Raw genomic sequence first — 16,562 nt, 5'->3', positions numbered from 1 at the left:
TTTAGTAGGTGCTTCAGTAACAAGAACCTAGTTTTAAAAAAGTGTCTCCGATATGAAGTGAGGTGAATCAAATTTTGGGCTAGCCTCAATACAACAATACAGGAAGCTACTTTACCTACTGGACATGAAGGTGCACAGGTTACAGATATAGTAGGTCTGTCCATGATGGATCATCATACATGGTGCTATAATGCAAAGTTCTGACTAGGGATTCCCTTTTTGTGAAGTTTTGGGGGGTAAAGTGAACGCTCCTCAACCTTGAGTGTCTGTTTTACCAATGGGTCATAGAAAAGCCATATGAAGAACTTTGAAGAACGTAGTTCTTGTTTTCTGTATGAAAATATCATCTCTCGCATGATTCTGAAGGCACACTGTCTCACTCTACTTTCCAGATCTTCAAGCATCTTGAATGTTTTCCATTTATGAATAATATTTCCCAATGTAGAATGATGGACTAATGTCTATAAAACCCTTCCCAGTGATGCCCAGTTTCTCTAAGATCAAAGCAGTTGGACTTGCTGCATTGCACTGTAACCACACACCATAACGCTCCAGACCGACAACTGGCCTAAACTTCTGCTTTTGTTAGGCTGGTCACACTGGCTGATGATCAATTAATATATATAGATAGTAAAAATTACTTTGTGTAATCTCATCTGCTCTTCATCTGAGGTTGTCATAACATAAGTTAAAGGGGTGTTCCCATGAAGAGAAGATTCTATTAAATATAGGATAACAAAATAACCCATTCTCTAATTTACTGTTATTAACAAAAAATACAGCATTTCACAGATAGAAGTCCAAACTGTCTCTATCGGTCCTGATTTTTACAATTTATCCCCTGGATACAACTGTAAATCTTCTGACTATGGTCAGATTCTTCTCATGAATAGCTTCTCTTCTCTGCACACTGCAGTGCTCTCTGCCTCCTGCCCTTCCTTCCTGCATTACAAGACAAGCTCAGACACAGGCACTTCCTGCCAGCAAGCAGCACTGTGCAGAGACTTCCTCTACAAGCTACAGACAGATAAGGGTTTTATCCGGGAGGGAGGCATATAGCAGGGCTACCGCTGTGTGTGTTATAGGTGAGTTAGCAGAGTGTTATTGTGTGTTATATCCATCTCATGGATCTCATCTCTCTTTTTCTCTGTGTCAGATTCTAAATGTTCAGAAGCTAAATAAAAGTGTAGATAAACCCTTACCCTGATAATCTAAGCACATTGTCATCACACAGCATCTCATAGCACTAGAGGGATCATGAAGTGTCTGCCTAGAGAGTCCCCGCCTACACTCAGGAATCTAACACGACCATCACTGAGTGATAGGAGCTATAACAACAAAATTGTAAAGTAAAGAGGTAAAAAATTATCTCTTTTGCGTAAACATCACTAGGGGATTAATTCAATCCAGTGAATAATCACTAGGGGATTAACATTTGAGAAGTTTCTTATATGGGCAAACCCCTTTAAAGACTTTTTAAGGACCCAAATTTTTTTAATTATGTCCCAAAAACCAAAAAATTTAAAGTGAGTAAAATTTCTCTAGCTGGTGCATCTGGGTAAAAATCTACGTAATCTAATTATGTAAGTACCATCTCCAATATGTAGCAAAGGGAGGCGCATGAGGAAGGTAGCACATACCTTCTACTTCACTCATCCTCCGTTTTCATAGAGGCCTCCACTATCTGCATTGGGTTAATTTTTTTTGTCCTTTCCCTTAAGGTTAATATCTTCTCCCGCCGTTCCCATGGTCCGGGGGATTATGGTGATTATAGAGATTAGACTTGTTTGAGGCTTCGTTCCAGATCATTTACAACAATCCTTCCCGGTCTTGAAAATCTTCACTCAGAAAAAATTAAACTTTGGAGAGGGGAGCCGCGTCTGTCAGGAGGCTCCAGTATATTACGAAACAACTAAATCCAATAAACCCAGCGTGTGATGCTCTATGGATGTGTGGCATTTAATCTCTTCCTGTCTCCACATACCCAGAATGCATTGCACCACTAAGACGCGGTACCAAGGGATCTTTCTGGTCAGCATCGATCCCACAAATTGTATAGCGTCTGCCAGGTAGTCAACCACACAGTGGAGGATAAAAGCTTCGCCTTTCTTCACACCTGGTCTCTTACCCCCGGGAAAGTCACAAAACATCATATAAAATGTGTGTAAAAACCTAATAAAATCTACAAACAGGGATAAGTAATGTCATGTATGTACCCAGTGACTGCACCAGCAGAATAGTGAGTGCAGCTCTGGAGTATAATACAGGATGTAACTCTGGATCAGTACAGGATAAGTAATGTCATGTATGTACACAGTGACTGCACCAGCAGCAGAATAGTGAGTGCAGCTCTGGGGTATAATACAGGATGTAACTCAGGATCAGTACAGGATAAGTAATGTCATGTATGTACCCAGTGACTGCACCAGCAGCAGAATAGTGAGTGCAGCTCTTTAGTGTAATACAGGATAAGTAATGTCATGTATGTACACAGTGACTGCACTAGCAGAATAGTGAGTGCAGCTCTGGAGTATAATACAGGATGTAACTCCGGATCAGTACAGGATAAGTAATGTCATGTATGTACACAGTGTCTGCACCAGCAGAATAGTGAGTGCAGCTCTGGAGTATAATAAAGGATGTAACTCAGGATCAGTACAGGATAAGTAATGTCATGTATGTACACAGTGACTGCACCAGCAGCAGAATAGTGAGTGCAGTTCTGGAGTATAATACAGGATGTAACTCAGGATCAGTACAGGATAAGTAATGTCATGTATGTACACAGTGACTGCACCAGCAGCAGAATATTGAGTGCAGCTCTGGAGTATAATACAGGATGTAACTCAGGATCAGTACAGGATAAGTAATGTCATGTATGTACACAGTGACTGCACCAGCAGCAGAATAGTGCGTGCATTCTCATTCTGCTGTGAACTGCTGTGGGTGTGGTTGTTGCTGCTGAGCTCCTGCACCACCTGGAGCAAACCCAATCCACCCAGGCCTGCTCTCTCCTCCCCAGGGAGGGAGTGGGTTCTCTGGGATGAATCAAGCTGGAAAGTCCCAGGCTCCTGTCTCCCGGACCAGGCCGGCGGGGGGCAGGAGAAGCCAGTTACCGGCCAAAACTGATGGCATGAGAAGATCTGCCCGGAGCCAAGGACGCAGCGATGTGACCTCGGCTGCCACCCCCAAGACTCAGGGAAGCCGCAAGGTCTCCGGAACACAGAAGATCAAGGCAAGTGACATCAACCTAAGTGCTCCTCCTGGAAAGCTGGGTGTCTATGCGGGAAAGCTGGGTGTTTCAGCTGAAAAGCTGGGTGCTCACGGGGGTGTGCAAAAAGCATGGGGTGATCTTAAGGCCCGGGAGTCTGCTTCCATCTATGGCTCCCGGATTGCTGAGCACCTCCGTGAGTACGAGGAAGCTGGAAAAGCGCTGAGGAGGCTCCAGGAGGAGATACGGGAGACCTTGGCCCTAGCGGGGGTGGCTACTAAGAAGAAGAAGTCTGATCTTCTTAACACCATAGACAGACTAAAAGCCGAGGTCACCGCTCTGCAGGAGAAGCGACATCTAATCCGCGAGCAGAGTGGTCCGTTTCGTGAAAAATTGGAGAATGACGCCCGGTTTGAGGAGATGCGCCAGGAGCAGTTGAGAAAGCAGAAGGGGCTTCAGATCCAGGCGGATGATGGCGATGATGAGGAGGATGAGGAAGACCAGCCGTGTCCGTCTGGTGGCCTGCACCAACACCAGCAGGCCTCGCACGACAGGCTGCCTGCAGAGCAAGCACCATTACCATCAGGCTGCGGCTCTGCCAACCTGGAGGAGGAAAGTGATGACAGCGGCCAGGGGGGGGCGCTAATGGCTCAGATCCGTCAGCTCGAGTCCCCAGTTCACCTCCAGAACTTTTCCTTAGGCGATGATATGCCAGATGACGACCTAAAGAGAAAGAAGAGAGCCAAGAAGATCAAGGCGTCTCAGGAGGTGAATCTGGTGTTTCGTCCCCTCCCGTTTCCCTCCGGGCGGGCAGCAGTGTCAGCCTGTCGTGTAGGCCCCGTTACCCAGCCCAGCACGAATCCTGCAGTGGACTCGGTGCCAGGGTGCGGGTAGAGTGCAAAGCCACGTTCCATCATGGCGCAGAGCACCAGCCTTGTTTGTAGTAGCAAGGATGGTGCAGGGAAGGCATCGGCCGAAAGTCCGGACAGTGAGGGCGATCCGGCAGGTCCTGGTACTGTGCGCTGCCCCCTAGTGGGAGGGGGGGTAGCCCAGTGCCAGGGGCAGTGGCGGTGGCTCCTGTGGCTCTTAGCGCTGTTGCTTGCTCCGGTGAGCAGCGGCATTGTGATGGGGCTGCTGGGGCTTGTAGTGCGGCGCCTCCCAAACATCCCGTGCAGCCTGCAGAGAAAGGCGCAGGAAAAGTATTATTCTGTATTGGTGCATCAAACTCTGAAGATATGAAAGGGGCAAAAAGACTGTCTGGAGTCTGTAAGGACAAGAGGCCTCTACCACCAATCGAGCAGCGGTGCTCAAACATCATAAAAACTGCGGGACAACAAGGGGTTAATGCCAATGAGGCAGAGGGCACAAATAAGATCGGGGCTGGTGCCTCTTCTCAGGCTGTATCAGCTATGGAGGTGGCTCTACCCCCAGTGCCCAGTGACGCCGAGGCAACCCCAGGTCCTCCTGGCCCAGCTGGTGTGAGTGATGCAAGGAAGCGAGGCAGTATTGTACATAGTGTGGTGAATGTTGGGGTGGTGAATGGTGCTGAGGGGGGTGATCCTGGTGTGAGTGCTGGACCATCTGCACCCCCAGTGGTGGCCGCTCCCATAAGGAGCTATGCGAGTGTCACTGCTGGGGCAAGTGGGGTTAACTCCTTGTCTCCTGGCTCTGGGAATAGCGTTTTGCAAAGGCGTCTTCTGGAGGCTCTCAGGAGAGGGGAAAAGTCAATCACTGTAGAGGGGAGAGAGGTTGATCTGTCCTTCTGGACAAACAGGCATGGCCTGGCAGCCTTCCAAGAGAAAAGGGGGGGAGAGACTGTATGGTCTTTACCCACAACCGGGCCCGGAGCTGCCCGTAGGAATGTGGTTCGTCTTCGCTGGAGGGGCAGTGACGCATGCCCACCCAGGTCAAGGGTGGTGGAGCTCCTCCTGAAGATGAACTTCAGGGCTAGTGACATCTTTGCCCTGATACATCCTTATGGTACTCCGGAGTTTGATGTCAGCTTTGTCCGGCCGGAGGGCTTAGAGCTCTTCTGGTCGAATTATGAGCTGGCAAAGAACGAGCCCGCATGGCGAGACTTTGCTGTGCAAGCAGTGTCTCGCCAAAACACAGTCAAGAAGGTGACCGGTAACGAGTCACTTTCTTGCGTGGACATCATGACTTGGCTCAGTCGTTATGGTGAGGTTGTACAGGTACCTCAGAAAAACCGTGATGAATTTGGCATTTGGTCTGGGGCCTGGACCTTCATGATGAAGTTGAAGTGTTCAGGCGGCACAGTCGCCCACATTCCCTCTTCAGCCTTTCTTGGTCGGGACAGAATCCTGATTTTCTACCAGGGGCAGCCGAAGGTCTGTCACAGGTGCGGTGACCCCACACACTTTAGCGCCAGCTGCCAAGTGCAGAAGTGCGCTTTGTGTGGTGGGCTAGGTCATCTCGCTGCATCCTGTAAGGACATTAGGTGTAACCTGTGTGGTGAGCTCGGTCACCCTTTCAGCCGTTGTCCTCGCTCCTTTGCCAATGCGGTTGTGACCCCAGTGGAGGAGAGCCATGAGGTTGCTTCTGCTGGGGAAGGTACCAGCAGAGGTGGAGGAGCTGAGGGGCCTGTGAAGAAAAGTAAGAATAAGTCACCTTCTCAGTTGAGGCGGCTTGAAGCCAGACAAAAAGGGAGAGAACTGGGGAAGCCTCAGGTTGCTGGGGTGACCCTTGGTCCTTCCTCAGAGGCTGGTCATGCTACTGAGGCCCTGAGGGATGATGAGTTGGATGAGGAGGTCAGGAGGATGGAGCGCGAGAAAGGTGCCATGTCCTCCACGTCCTCCCATTATGAGAGTATGGATGAGGATAACAGGATTTGGCTAGAAAATAAGCGCAAGCAGAAAAAGAAAAGACGCGGCCTATCTAAGGTACCTAAGGAAGGGAAAACTTCCTCCCCTCTGGTTGAGCTTTCCAACCGGTTCCTCACCCTCGATGAGATCGCCTCCTCGGAAGGAGAGGCTGAGGGTGGGGTTCTGGAGGTGGCGGCGGAGCAGCCTGCAGGGGGCGCCGAGTCTCTATCCTCTGGGGATGCTGGGTCCTCAGAGTGGGAGACTGACTCAGAGTCAGGAGACAAGGACAAAGGAGAGGGTGGTCCGGGTGGGTCCTTGGGGGCCAGTAATAACATGGACACCTCAATTTCGTTAAAAAGAAGTTGCCCCAATTCTGAAGGGAAAAGGGAAAAGGCATTATCTTCAGAGGACAGTAGGGGGAAGGGAAATAGTAAGAAAAAAGCCGTCTAACTCAATCACTCATGATGGCGGCACCCACTCCGTTGACGCTGGCGTCCATTAATGTCGCCAGCATTAAGTCTGATGCGGCTAGATTTGCGGCCTTTGATTTTCTCGGCCGTGTTGAAGCCGACATTTTATTTTTGCAGGAGACCAGGCTGCCAGATTTGGCGGCCGTGTTTAAAGCTAAGAGGGAATGGAGACACGGGCCTTCCTATTGGTCTCTTGCGGCCGAGCCGTATAGCGGAGTGGCGGTCCTTTTTACCGCACCGGTAGAATGCCGACGAGTTATTGAGTTAGAAATGGGGAGGTGCCTGATCCTGGATGTCCTCATGAAGGGACAAGAACTGCGCCTAATTAACATCTATGGTCCCCAGTCCAAGTGGGACAGGAAGTGTCTCTTTATGAGGATCAAGCCCTACCTTTTTACAAGTCGGCAGGTGGTCTTTGGAGGGGACTTCAATGCTGTCACGAGGTCCCAGGATAGGGGAGGTTCCAGAGACAAGCTGACTTATGATAGCGTCGCGCTTAATAGCATAGCTAGTGAGGCTCGCCTGGTGGATGTCCACATCCGGCACACCCCAGGCCACCCGGGGTTCACCTATTATAGGGGTAGCTGTAGGTCTAGAATAGACAGGTTGTATTTAAAAGAGGAAGCCATTTCTTCAGCAGTGTCCGTTGTTGAGGTGGAGTTCTCCGACCACTGTCTGATTTTGTTTTCTCTGAATGTTACAGAGACCCCCCGGATGGGAAGAGGCTACTGGAAGCTCAATTCGTCTCTCCTGGAAGAAGCAGAGATAAGACAATCCTTTGAGGACTTTCTTCAGAGCCAGGTACCATTGCTGGGCCTTTGTAGCAGTAAGTCAGAGTGGTGGCGAGATTCTTCCGCCAGCTCTCGAGCCTCAGGAGCCTGGACAGGTACCGCCTGTATCAGGGCCTGAGGAGGAAACTCGAGCATCTCGTCTCGACTGGAGGTAGTCGTGAGGACATCTCCAGAGTGAAATCCTTGCTGAAGAGGTGTCAGTACAATAGACACGCATCTTTGGTTTTTGAGAGGGATTACGGGAAATACCGCTCGCCCGACCCTTACAGAAACTGCAAGATGTCAGTGAATGGTAAAGTTGTCACAGGACTGGTTGACAGTACGGGATCCCTGAAAAGGTCCAGATCAGGGATTCTGGAGGTCGTCAGATCCTTCTACTCACACCTCTTGGGCAGGAAGGATCTAGATCGGGATGTGATGTCGGCTTTCCTGGCTGAAACTGTCCCTGAGCCAGGAGTAGACCCCTCTCTTGATGTTTTGACAGAGATGATTAGGGAAGAGGAAGTCAGCCGGGCGATTGAAGGGCTCGCCCTCAAGAAATCGCCAGGTCCGGATGGCTTAACATCTGAGTTCTATAAGACCTTTAAGGACGCCTTGGTTCCCCTCTTGACTGAGGTATATAATGAGTGTCTTTCCTCGGGCACTCTGCCGAAGTCAATGAGGAGGTCTGCCCTGATCATCCTGTCAAAGGGTAAGGACCGATCTCGTATTGAGAACTGGCGTCCCATAGCGCTTCTCAATATAGACAGAAAGGTTTTGGCAAAGGTGCTGTTTAATCGGCTGGTGCAGTTTGCGCCCCGGCTCCTTTCGGGGACCCAGCACTGCTCTGTTCCAGGCCGCAGTACATTTAGTGCTGTGCTTTGTGTCCGGGAGGCAGTGGAGCAGGGCAGGGCTGGTAACTGGAAGGGGTACTTGCTGTCCTTGGATCAGGCAAAAGCGTTTGATCGGGTTAACCACGAGTACCTCTGGTCTGTCCTTCTGAGGTATGGCCTGCCGGGGGAGTTTGTCGATTGGCTGAAAGTTTTGTACGCAGGGGCAGAGAGTTTCCCGCTTGTGAACGGTTGGATTGGCCGCTCTTTTGAGGTTGGGTCTGGTGTTCGCCAGGGTTGTCCTCTGGGCCCACTACTGTACGTGTTCGCGATTGACCCATTCCTTAGGAGGGTTGATCGTGGGCCGTTGGTGGGAGTCGGGATGGACCAGGCGGCACCAGAAGCCACTCTAAGGGTGGTAGCGTACGCTGATGATGTCACTGTTTTTGTGTCCTCGAGAGGGGAGGCGCAATGGGTGATGTCAGAGGTTGACCGCTACTCAGAGGCTTCTGGGTCCAAGATCAACCGGGATAAGTGTGAGAGTCTCTGGCTGGGAGAGGGGGATCCAGGCTTCGATCTCCCGGACACTCTTCCAGGGCCCCAAGACTCTGCCAAAGTTCTCGGCATCGAATTTGGCCAGGGGGATTACCCCATGCAAAACTGGGACGGCAGGCTTAAGATCGCCGCTCAGAGGGTGGACCAGTGGAAGGGTTGGTCTTTGACCCTCAGGGAAAGGGTGAACTTGATTAAAACTTACCTGCTCCCATTGCTGATATATCTGGGCAGTGTGTGCATGTTGCCAGAACCCCTCTGGACTCGAGTGTACAGTCTGTTCTTCCAGCTGTTATGGGGGAATAGGCTGAACCTTATCAAGAGGGAGGTTACTTACCGCACGAGGGGACAAGGAGGGTTGTGTATGGTCAACCCTGTGGTGTTCCTAGTGAATACCTTTCTTAAGATCAATGTTGCAAACCTCTGGAAAGAGAGGGCTCCTCCGTGGGTATACTCCTGCAGGGGATGGTTTCGGCCTTTCTTCCAGGAATGGGAGACAGGAGGGCGAGTGAAGGATCTCCGTACACCACATGGGCATCTTCCGGCTTACGCTACCCCGGTTCTGAAGGTGATTCGCCGGTGGGGTCTGGGAATGTGGGAGATCAGGACCATGTCGAGGAAACTCCTTGACAAAAGGGTTCTGTTGACCCATTTCCAGAAGCCTCTGGCCCTCAGGGATTGCCCAAGTCGGGATCTGGGGGTGGGTTTGAGTTTATTGAATTCCATCAGGATCCCCTTGAAGTTTTGGGACGTGACTTGGCGCTGCTTCCATGGTAAGCTGTGTGTGAGGGACAATCTGAAGTGTAGGAGCTCTGAGGAAAGGGGTTGTCCCCGGGAGGAGTGCGGCGGCCTGCTGGAGAGCATGGACCACTTCCTGCTTCATTGTCCTTTTAACACAGAGGTGTACAACCGGGTGGGCGCTTCCATCCATTGGCCCGGGTTGGCCGGTCTCTCCTATGCAGAGTGGGCCTATGGAGCATTCAGAGGCCTGGGTGGCTGGGACCGCTGCACGTTATTCCTAGTTAGTGTAGTGGTCAGGTACCACACGTGGAACGCACAGTGTTTAGTATCGACGCAGCGTAAAATCCTCCCGGTGGTTGAGGTGGTTAGGAACATTCTGGGTGACCTGGTGAAGGTGCGCTCTTTGGAGTATGAGAGGCTGGGCACGGGGAGGGCCTCTCTCCTTTGGAGGGGGTTCTCCTTTAGTGTCCCTTAGTCTGTCATCTCCGCTCCTGGTGTTGGGCTGAAGCTGACACTGTAGATTTGTGTCCTGAGGTTATAGTGATGTAGGGATTGCAGGCGCCGAACCTGGGCTTTATGTGGTTGGTTTGTTATATGTTGATATGTTTAATGTGTTTGTATTTTGTGTACAGTGTGTATTTAGTTATATGTAGTTATAGTTAATGTGTATATAGCTTGGTTGGTTTTGGGGTGTTGGTGTTAGGGTGTTAGGTTGGGAGGGGGGTGGACGGGATTTGGACAATATGATCCTGGGCACTGGTCTGGACTATATAGCGCAAACTTTGGACGTTAGACCAGTGTCTGGGTGGGAGGGTGATGGGCGTGGGATTTAGTTAGTTATATTTAATGTTTTTATTTCCTGTTTGTCTTTTTTTTGCTGTGTATTCTTTAGTTATTTATGGGAAAAAAAAAAAAAATATATAAAAAAAAAAAATTAGGTGGTGGGATTGGGTGAAGGTTTTTGTTTTATAATGCTGATTGTGTGGTGTGTGTGTGGCTGGGCCAGGAGATTTTCGTAAGTCTCTTTTAGTTTGTACTATTGTTTTGTTATTATTATTATTGTTTTGTTTTGCCAGAAGTTATGGCTTGATTTATGTTTATTGTTGTAATGTTTTTCATTTTTATATATAAAATAAAAGATTTACAGGATGTAACTCCGGATCAGTACAGGATAAGTAATGTCATGTATGTACACAGTGTCTGCACCAGCAGAATAGTGAGTGCAGCTCTGGAGTATAATAAAGGATGTAACTCAGGATCAGTACAGGATAAGTAATGTCATGTATGTACACAGTGACTGCACCAGCAGCAGAATAGTGACTGCAGTTCTGGAGTATAATACAGGATGTAACTCAGGATCAGTACAGGATAAGTAATGTCATGTATGTACACAGTGACTGCACCAGCAGCAGAATAGTGAGTGCAGCTCTGGGGTATAATACAGGATGTAACTCAGGATCAGTACAGGATAAGTAATGTCATGTATGTACACAGTGACTGCACCAGCAGCAGAATAGTGAGTGCAGCTATAGAGTATAATACAGGATGTAACTCAGGATCAGTACAGGATAAGTAATGTCATGTATGTACACAGTGACTGCACCAGCAGCAGAATAGTGCATGCATTCTCATTCTGCTGTGAACTGCTGTGGGTGTGGTTGTTGCTGCTGAGCTCCTGCACCACCTGGAGCAAACCCAATCCACCCAGGCCTGCTCTCTCCTCCCCAGGGAGGGAGTGGGTTCTCTGGGATGAATCAAGCTGGAAAGTCCCAGGCTCCTGTCTCCCGGACCAGGCCGGCGGGGGGCAGGAGAAGCCAGTTACCGGCCAAAACTGATGGCATGAGAAGATCTGCCCGGAGCCAAGGACGCAGCGATGTGACCTCGGCTGCCACCCCCAAGACCCAGGGAAGCCGCAAGGTCTCCGGAACACAGAAGATCAAGGCAAGTGACATCAACCTAAGTGCTCCTCCTGGAAAGCTGGGTGTCTATGCGGGAAAGCTGGGTGGTTCAGCTGAAAAGCTGGGTGCTCACGGGGGTGTGCAAAAAGCATGGGGTGATCTTAAGGCCCGGGAGTCTGCTTCCATCTATGGCTCCCGGATTGCTGAGCACCTCCGTGAGTACGAGGAAGCTGGAAAAGCGCTGAGGAGGCTCCGGGAGGAGATACGGGAGACCTTGGCCCTAGCGGGGGTGGCTACTAAGAAGAAGAAGTCTGATCTTCTTAACACCATAGACAGACTAAAAGCCGAGGTCACCGCTCTGCAGGAGAAGCGACATCTAATCCGCGAGCAGAGTGGTCCGTTTCGTGAAAAATTGGAGAATGACGCCCGGTTTGAGGAGATGCGCCAGGAGCAGTTGAGAAAGCTGAAGGGGCTTGAGATCCAGGCGGATGATGGCGATGATGAGGAGGATGAGGAAGATCAGCCGTGTCCGTCTGGTGGCCTGCACCAACACCAGCAGGCCTCGCACGACAGGCTGCCTGCAGAGCAAGCACCATTACCATCAGGCTGCGGCTCTGCCAACCTGGAGGAGGAAAGTGATGACAGCGGCCAGGGGGGGGCGCTAATGGCTCAGATCCGACAGCTTGAGTCCCCAGTTCACCTCCAGATCTTTTCCTTAGGCGATGATATGCCAGATGACGACCTAAAGAGAAAGAAGAGAGCCAAGAAGATCAAGGCGTCTCAGGAGGTGAATCTGGTGTTTCGTCCCCTCCCGTTTCCCTCCGGGCGGGCAGCAGTGTCAGCCTGTCGTGTAGGCCCCGTTACCCAGCCCAGCACGAATCCTGCAGTGGACTCGGTGCCAGGGTGCGGGTAGAGTGCAAAGCCACGTTCCATCATGGCGCAGAGCACCAGCCTTGTTTGCAGTAGCAAGGATGGTGCAGGGAAGGCATCGGCCGAAAGTCCGGACAGTGAGGGCGATCCGGCAGGTCCTGGTACTGTGCGCTGCCCCCTAGTGGGAGGGGGGGTAGCCCAGTGCCAGTGGCAGTGGCGGTGGCTCCTGTGGCCCTTAGCGCTGTTGCTTGCTCCGGTGAGCAGCGGCATTGTGATGGGGCTGCTGGGGCTTGTAGTGCGGCGCCTCCCAAACATCCCGTGCAGCCTGCAGAGAAAGGCGCAGGAAAAGTGTTATTCTGTATTGGTGCATCAAACTCTGAAGATATGAAAGGGGCAAAAAGACTGTCTGGAGTCTGTAAGGACAAGAGGCCTCTACCACCAATCGAGCAGCGGTGCTCAAACATCATAAAAACTGCGGGACAACAAGGGGTTAATGCCAATGAGGCAGAGGGCACAAATAAGATCGGGGCTGGTGCCTCTTCTCAGGCTGTATCAGCTATGGAGGTGGCTCTACCCCCAGTGCCCAGTGACGCCGAAGCAACCCCAGGTCCTCCTGGCCCAGCTGGTGTGAGTGATGCAAGGAAGCAAGGCAGTATTGTACATAGTGTGGTGAATGTTGGGGTGGTGAATGGTGCTGAGGGGGGTGATCCTGGTGTGAGTGCTGGACCATCTGCACCCCCAGTGGTGGCCGCTCCCATAAGGAGCTATGCGAGTGTCACTGCTGGGGCAAGTGGGGTTAACTCCTTGTCTCCTGGCTCTGGGAATAGCGTTTTGCAAAGGCGTCTTCTGGAGGCTCTCAGGAGAGGGGAAAAGTCAATCACTGTAGAGGGGAGAGAGGTTGATCTGTCCTTCTGGACAAACAGGCATGGCCTGGCAGCCTTCCAACCCACAACCGGGCCCGGAGCTGCCCGTAGGAATGTGGTTCGTCTTCGCTGGAGGGGCAGTGACGCATGCCCACCCAGGTCAAGGGTGGTGGAGCTCCTCCTGAAGATGAACTTCAGGGCTAGTGACATCTTTGCCCTGATACATCCTTATGGTACTCCGGAGTTTGATGTCAGCTTTGTCCGGCCGGAGGGCTTAGAGCTCTTCTGGTCGAATTATGAGCTGGCAAAGAACGAGCCCGCATGGCGAGACTTTGCTGTGCAAGCAGTGTCTCGCCAAAACACAGTCAAGAAGGTGACCGTTTTGACCCGTAACGAGTCACTTTCTTGCGTGGACATCATGACTTGGCTCAGTCGTTATGGTGAGGTTGTACAGGTACCTCAGAAAAACCGCAATGAATTTGGCATTTGGTCTGGGGCCTGGACCTTCATGATGAAGTTGAAGTGTTCAGGCGGCACAGTCGCCCACATTCCCTCTTCAGCCTTTCTTGGGCGGGACAGAATCCTGATTTTCTACCAGGGGCAGCCGAAGGTCTGTCACAGGTGCGGTGACCCCACACACTTTAGCGCCAGCTGCCAAGTGCAGAAGTGCGCTTTGTGTGGTGGGCTAGGTCATCTCGCTGCATCCTGTAAGGACATTAGGTGTAACCTGTGTGGTGAGCTCGGTCAACTAAAAAAGTTACTAGAAGAGGGATTAAGCCTGGGTGCCCTTACGCAAGGCCAGGCTGAGCAGATCTTCGTTGAGGACCCGGTGATACCTATAATTCATGGTCTCCCGAAAACTCATAAAGGGGTCATACCACCCCCTATGCGTCCGATTGTTTCGGGCATCGGGTCTATGGGCGAGAATCTGTGCAGCTGGCTAGATTGGATATTACAGCCTCTAGTAAGACGGGCCCCGGGTTTCCTTCAAGATTCACGTGACGTTCTACAATCCCTGGATAAGATTTGTTGGGAAAGCAATTTCCACTGGCTGAGTTGCGATGTAGTATCACTGTATACTTCTATTCCCCATGATATTGCATTAAGGGCACTCCAATTCCACCTGGACAAATATACCAAATATTCGCCGGAGTTTAAAGAGTTTGTGACTATGACCTGTCATTTCCTCATTACACATAATTTTTTCATGTTTGACAATATTTTTTATTTACAGATAAGGGGAGTGAGTATGGGGGCCAAATTTTCTCCATCCTTGGCCAATCTCACCCTGTCATGGTGGGAGGAACTTACCATCTACTCCCCTGACAATCCTTTTTTGAACTGTATTGAGTGGTATGGCAGGTACATTGACGATATTTTGATCGTCTGGCGCGGCGATGTACCTGCCATACCACTCTTTATTGATTACCTTAACAACAACACATGTAATCTTAACTTTACGTATGCTACCCATGCAAACGATATTTCTTTTCTTGACCTATCCCTCCATGGTACTACTGGCATAAATATTGACACCAAAACCTATCGTAAGCCCACAGCAGGCAATAAGACTTTACATGCTAAATCCCAACACCCACCGCATACGATCCAGGCTATTCCTGTAGGAGAATTAATAAGAGCGAGGCGAAACTGTACTAACATTTCTACGTTCCAGGGGGAGGCGGCTCAGGTGTGCAATAGACTAAGAAGCAGAGGTTATCCAAATTGGACACTGGAAAGAGCTTACAACAGAGCCCTTAATAAGAACAGATATAACCTCATACATCCACAACAATCGAAAGACCTGAGCAATCACCCTAAGTCTCGCCACACCCCCACATTGGTCCTGCAGTACAGCCCCCAGTTTAAAACTATCTCTAATATCGTGAATCGTCATATCCCTTTATTGAAAACAGATCCTATATTGGAAAATATCCTTGGGAATGGATGCCGCATAGTCTCTAGAAGAGGCCAAAGTTTAGGGAATTTATTATCTCCTTCCCTTTTTTCTGCACAGTCTAAACCCACGTGGCTCTCTACCCAGGGTTTCTTTAAATGTGGGGCTACTCGTTGCCAAACCTGCAAATTTGTGGTCAACAAAAAGAAAAATTTCTTGTCAAGTGATGGCAGGAAACAATTTGCCATTAAAAAATTCATTAACTGTAATACGGATAATGTGGTGTATGTCATACACTGCACCGCTTGCAATCTTATGTATGTTGGCCATACATCTCGTAAATTCAAGACCAGGTTCTTGGAGCGTTTGCGGGATATTACTAACCCTGTAGGTCGAAATCTATCAGGTGCATCACAGCACTTTGTTACAATCCACAATGGAGACGTTCGGCACTTAAGTACTTATGCCATAGAAAAACTCCATATGAATATTAGGGGTGGTAATATGGCAGTTCGTTTGACCAGTAGGGAGGCGTTTTGGATTTTTTCTTTGGAAACCTGTTTCCCACAAGGCCTCAATATGAAAAGAGAACTAATGTATCATTATTAATTTCAATATGCTTGTTGCTCTATCTCACTCCATGTCATTTGATACATGAATAATACTGCGTTATACTATTGCAGTTCAATTGGTATTCTTGCTGCCCTATGTCTTTGTCCATTTTTAATGATTTTGTCTTTTATTGTTCACAGTGTGAATCAATTGTTGATCTTAACATATTGTAATTTGTCGTTAGCCTAATATTGTTCTCTATTTTTCATCTAGTTGCACTTACCGTGATGTTGGGGGGAGTGTGTCTCGGTCACGCCGCGAGGATCCTCGCCGATGCCCGGATTCTTGTTCCTGTGGTCGCCGTCGGGGGTCTCCGCTGCGGTGCCGATGGGACTCCTCCTCGCTCCGGATCCCCCCATTGTGACAGCTCTTGTTTCCCTGTACATATTTCCTTCAATTGTGTCTTCCGGTCAGATGCACGCACCGATGGGTTACTAAGCAACCTGCAACGAGATACGTCACAAGGTCACGTGACTCGGAAGCGTCACATGACTCAAGTCATGTGACCGAATCTGATTCGTCTGTGTTATTTGGATCGCTCCATTCATTTTTTCTGACTTTTAAATTTGGTCCGATCTAACATGATGTTCACAGGAATCAGGTTAATCACTGACGTTAGCAAATTCTGTTATCTAATATGATGTTTTATTGTTATATTGCATGGTAGGTGGGTGTGAACGGAAACGCTTAGGATGTTGGGAGAGGGGAGGTGCGCTTGTTTGTATTGGGCTTTAAAAGTGTTACTGTGTCTGTATTTTGTAGCCATGATTAAGGACGTGATGACCGTCCGAAACGCGTAGGCTTTACGTCTATCTGAGTGGAGTGTTATACCTTTAAATATGCACTAAATAAAGAATTCCTTGGTGTCTGGAGCCTGGCTGGACCGTACTTTTTCCTGCTTTCGTCGGTGAGCTCGGTCACCCTTTCAGCCGTTGTCCTCGCTCCTTTGCCAATGCGGTTGTGACCCCAGTGGAGGAGAGCCATGAGGTTGCTTCTGCTGGGGAAGGTACCAGCAGAGGTGGAGGA

Source organism: Engystomops pustulosus, chromosome 8, assembly GCF_040894005.1.
Source record: "Engystomops pustulosus chromosome 8, aEngPut4.maternal, whole genome shotgun sequence".
Lineage (NCBI taxonomy): Eukaryota > Metazoa > Chordata > Amphibia > Anura > Leptodactylidae > Engystomops > Engystomops pustulosus.
The sequence above is the reverse complement of the archived record's forward strand: the minus strand, read 5'-3'. Positions refer to the sequence as shown.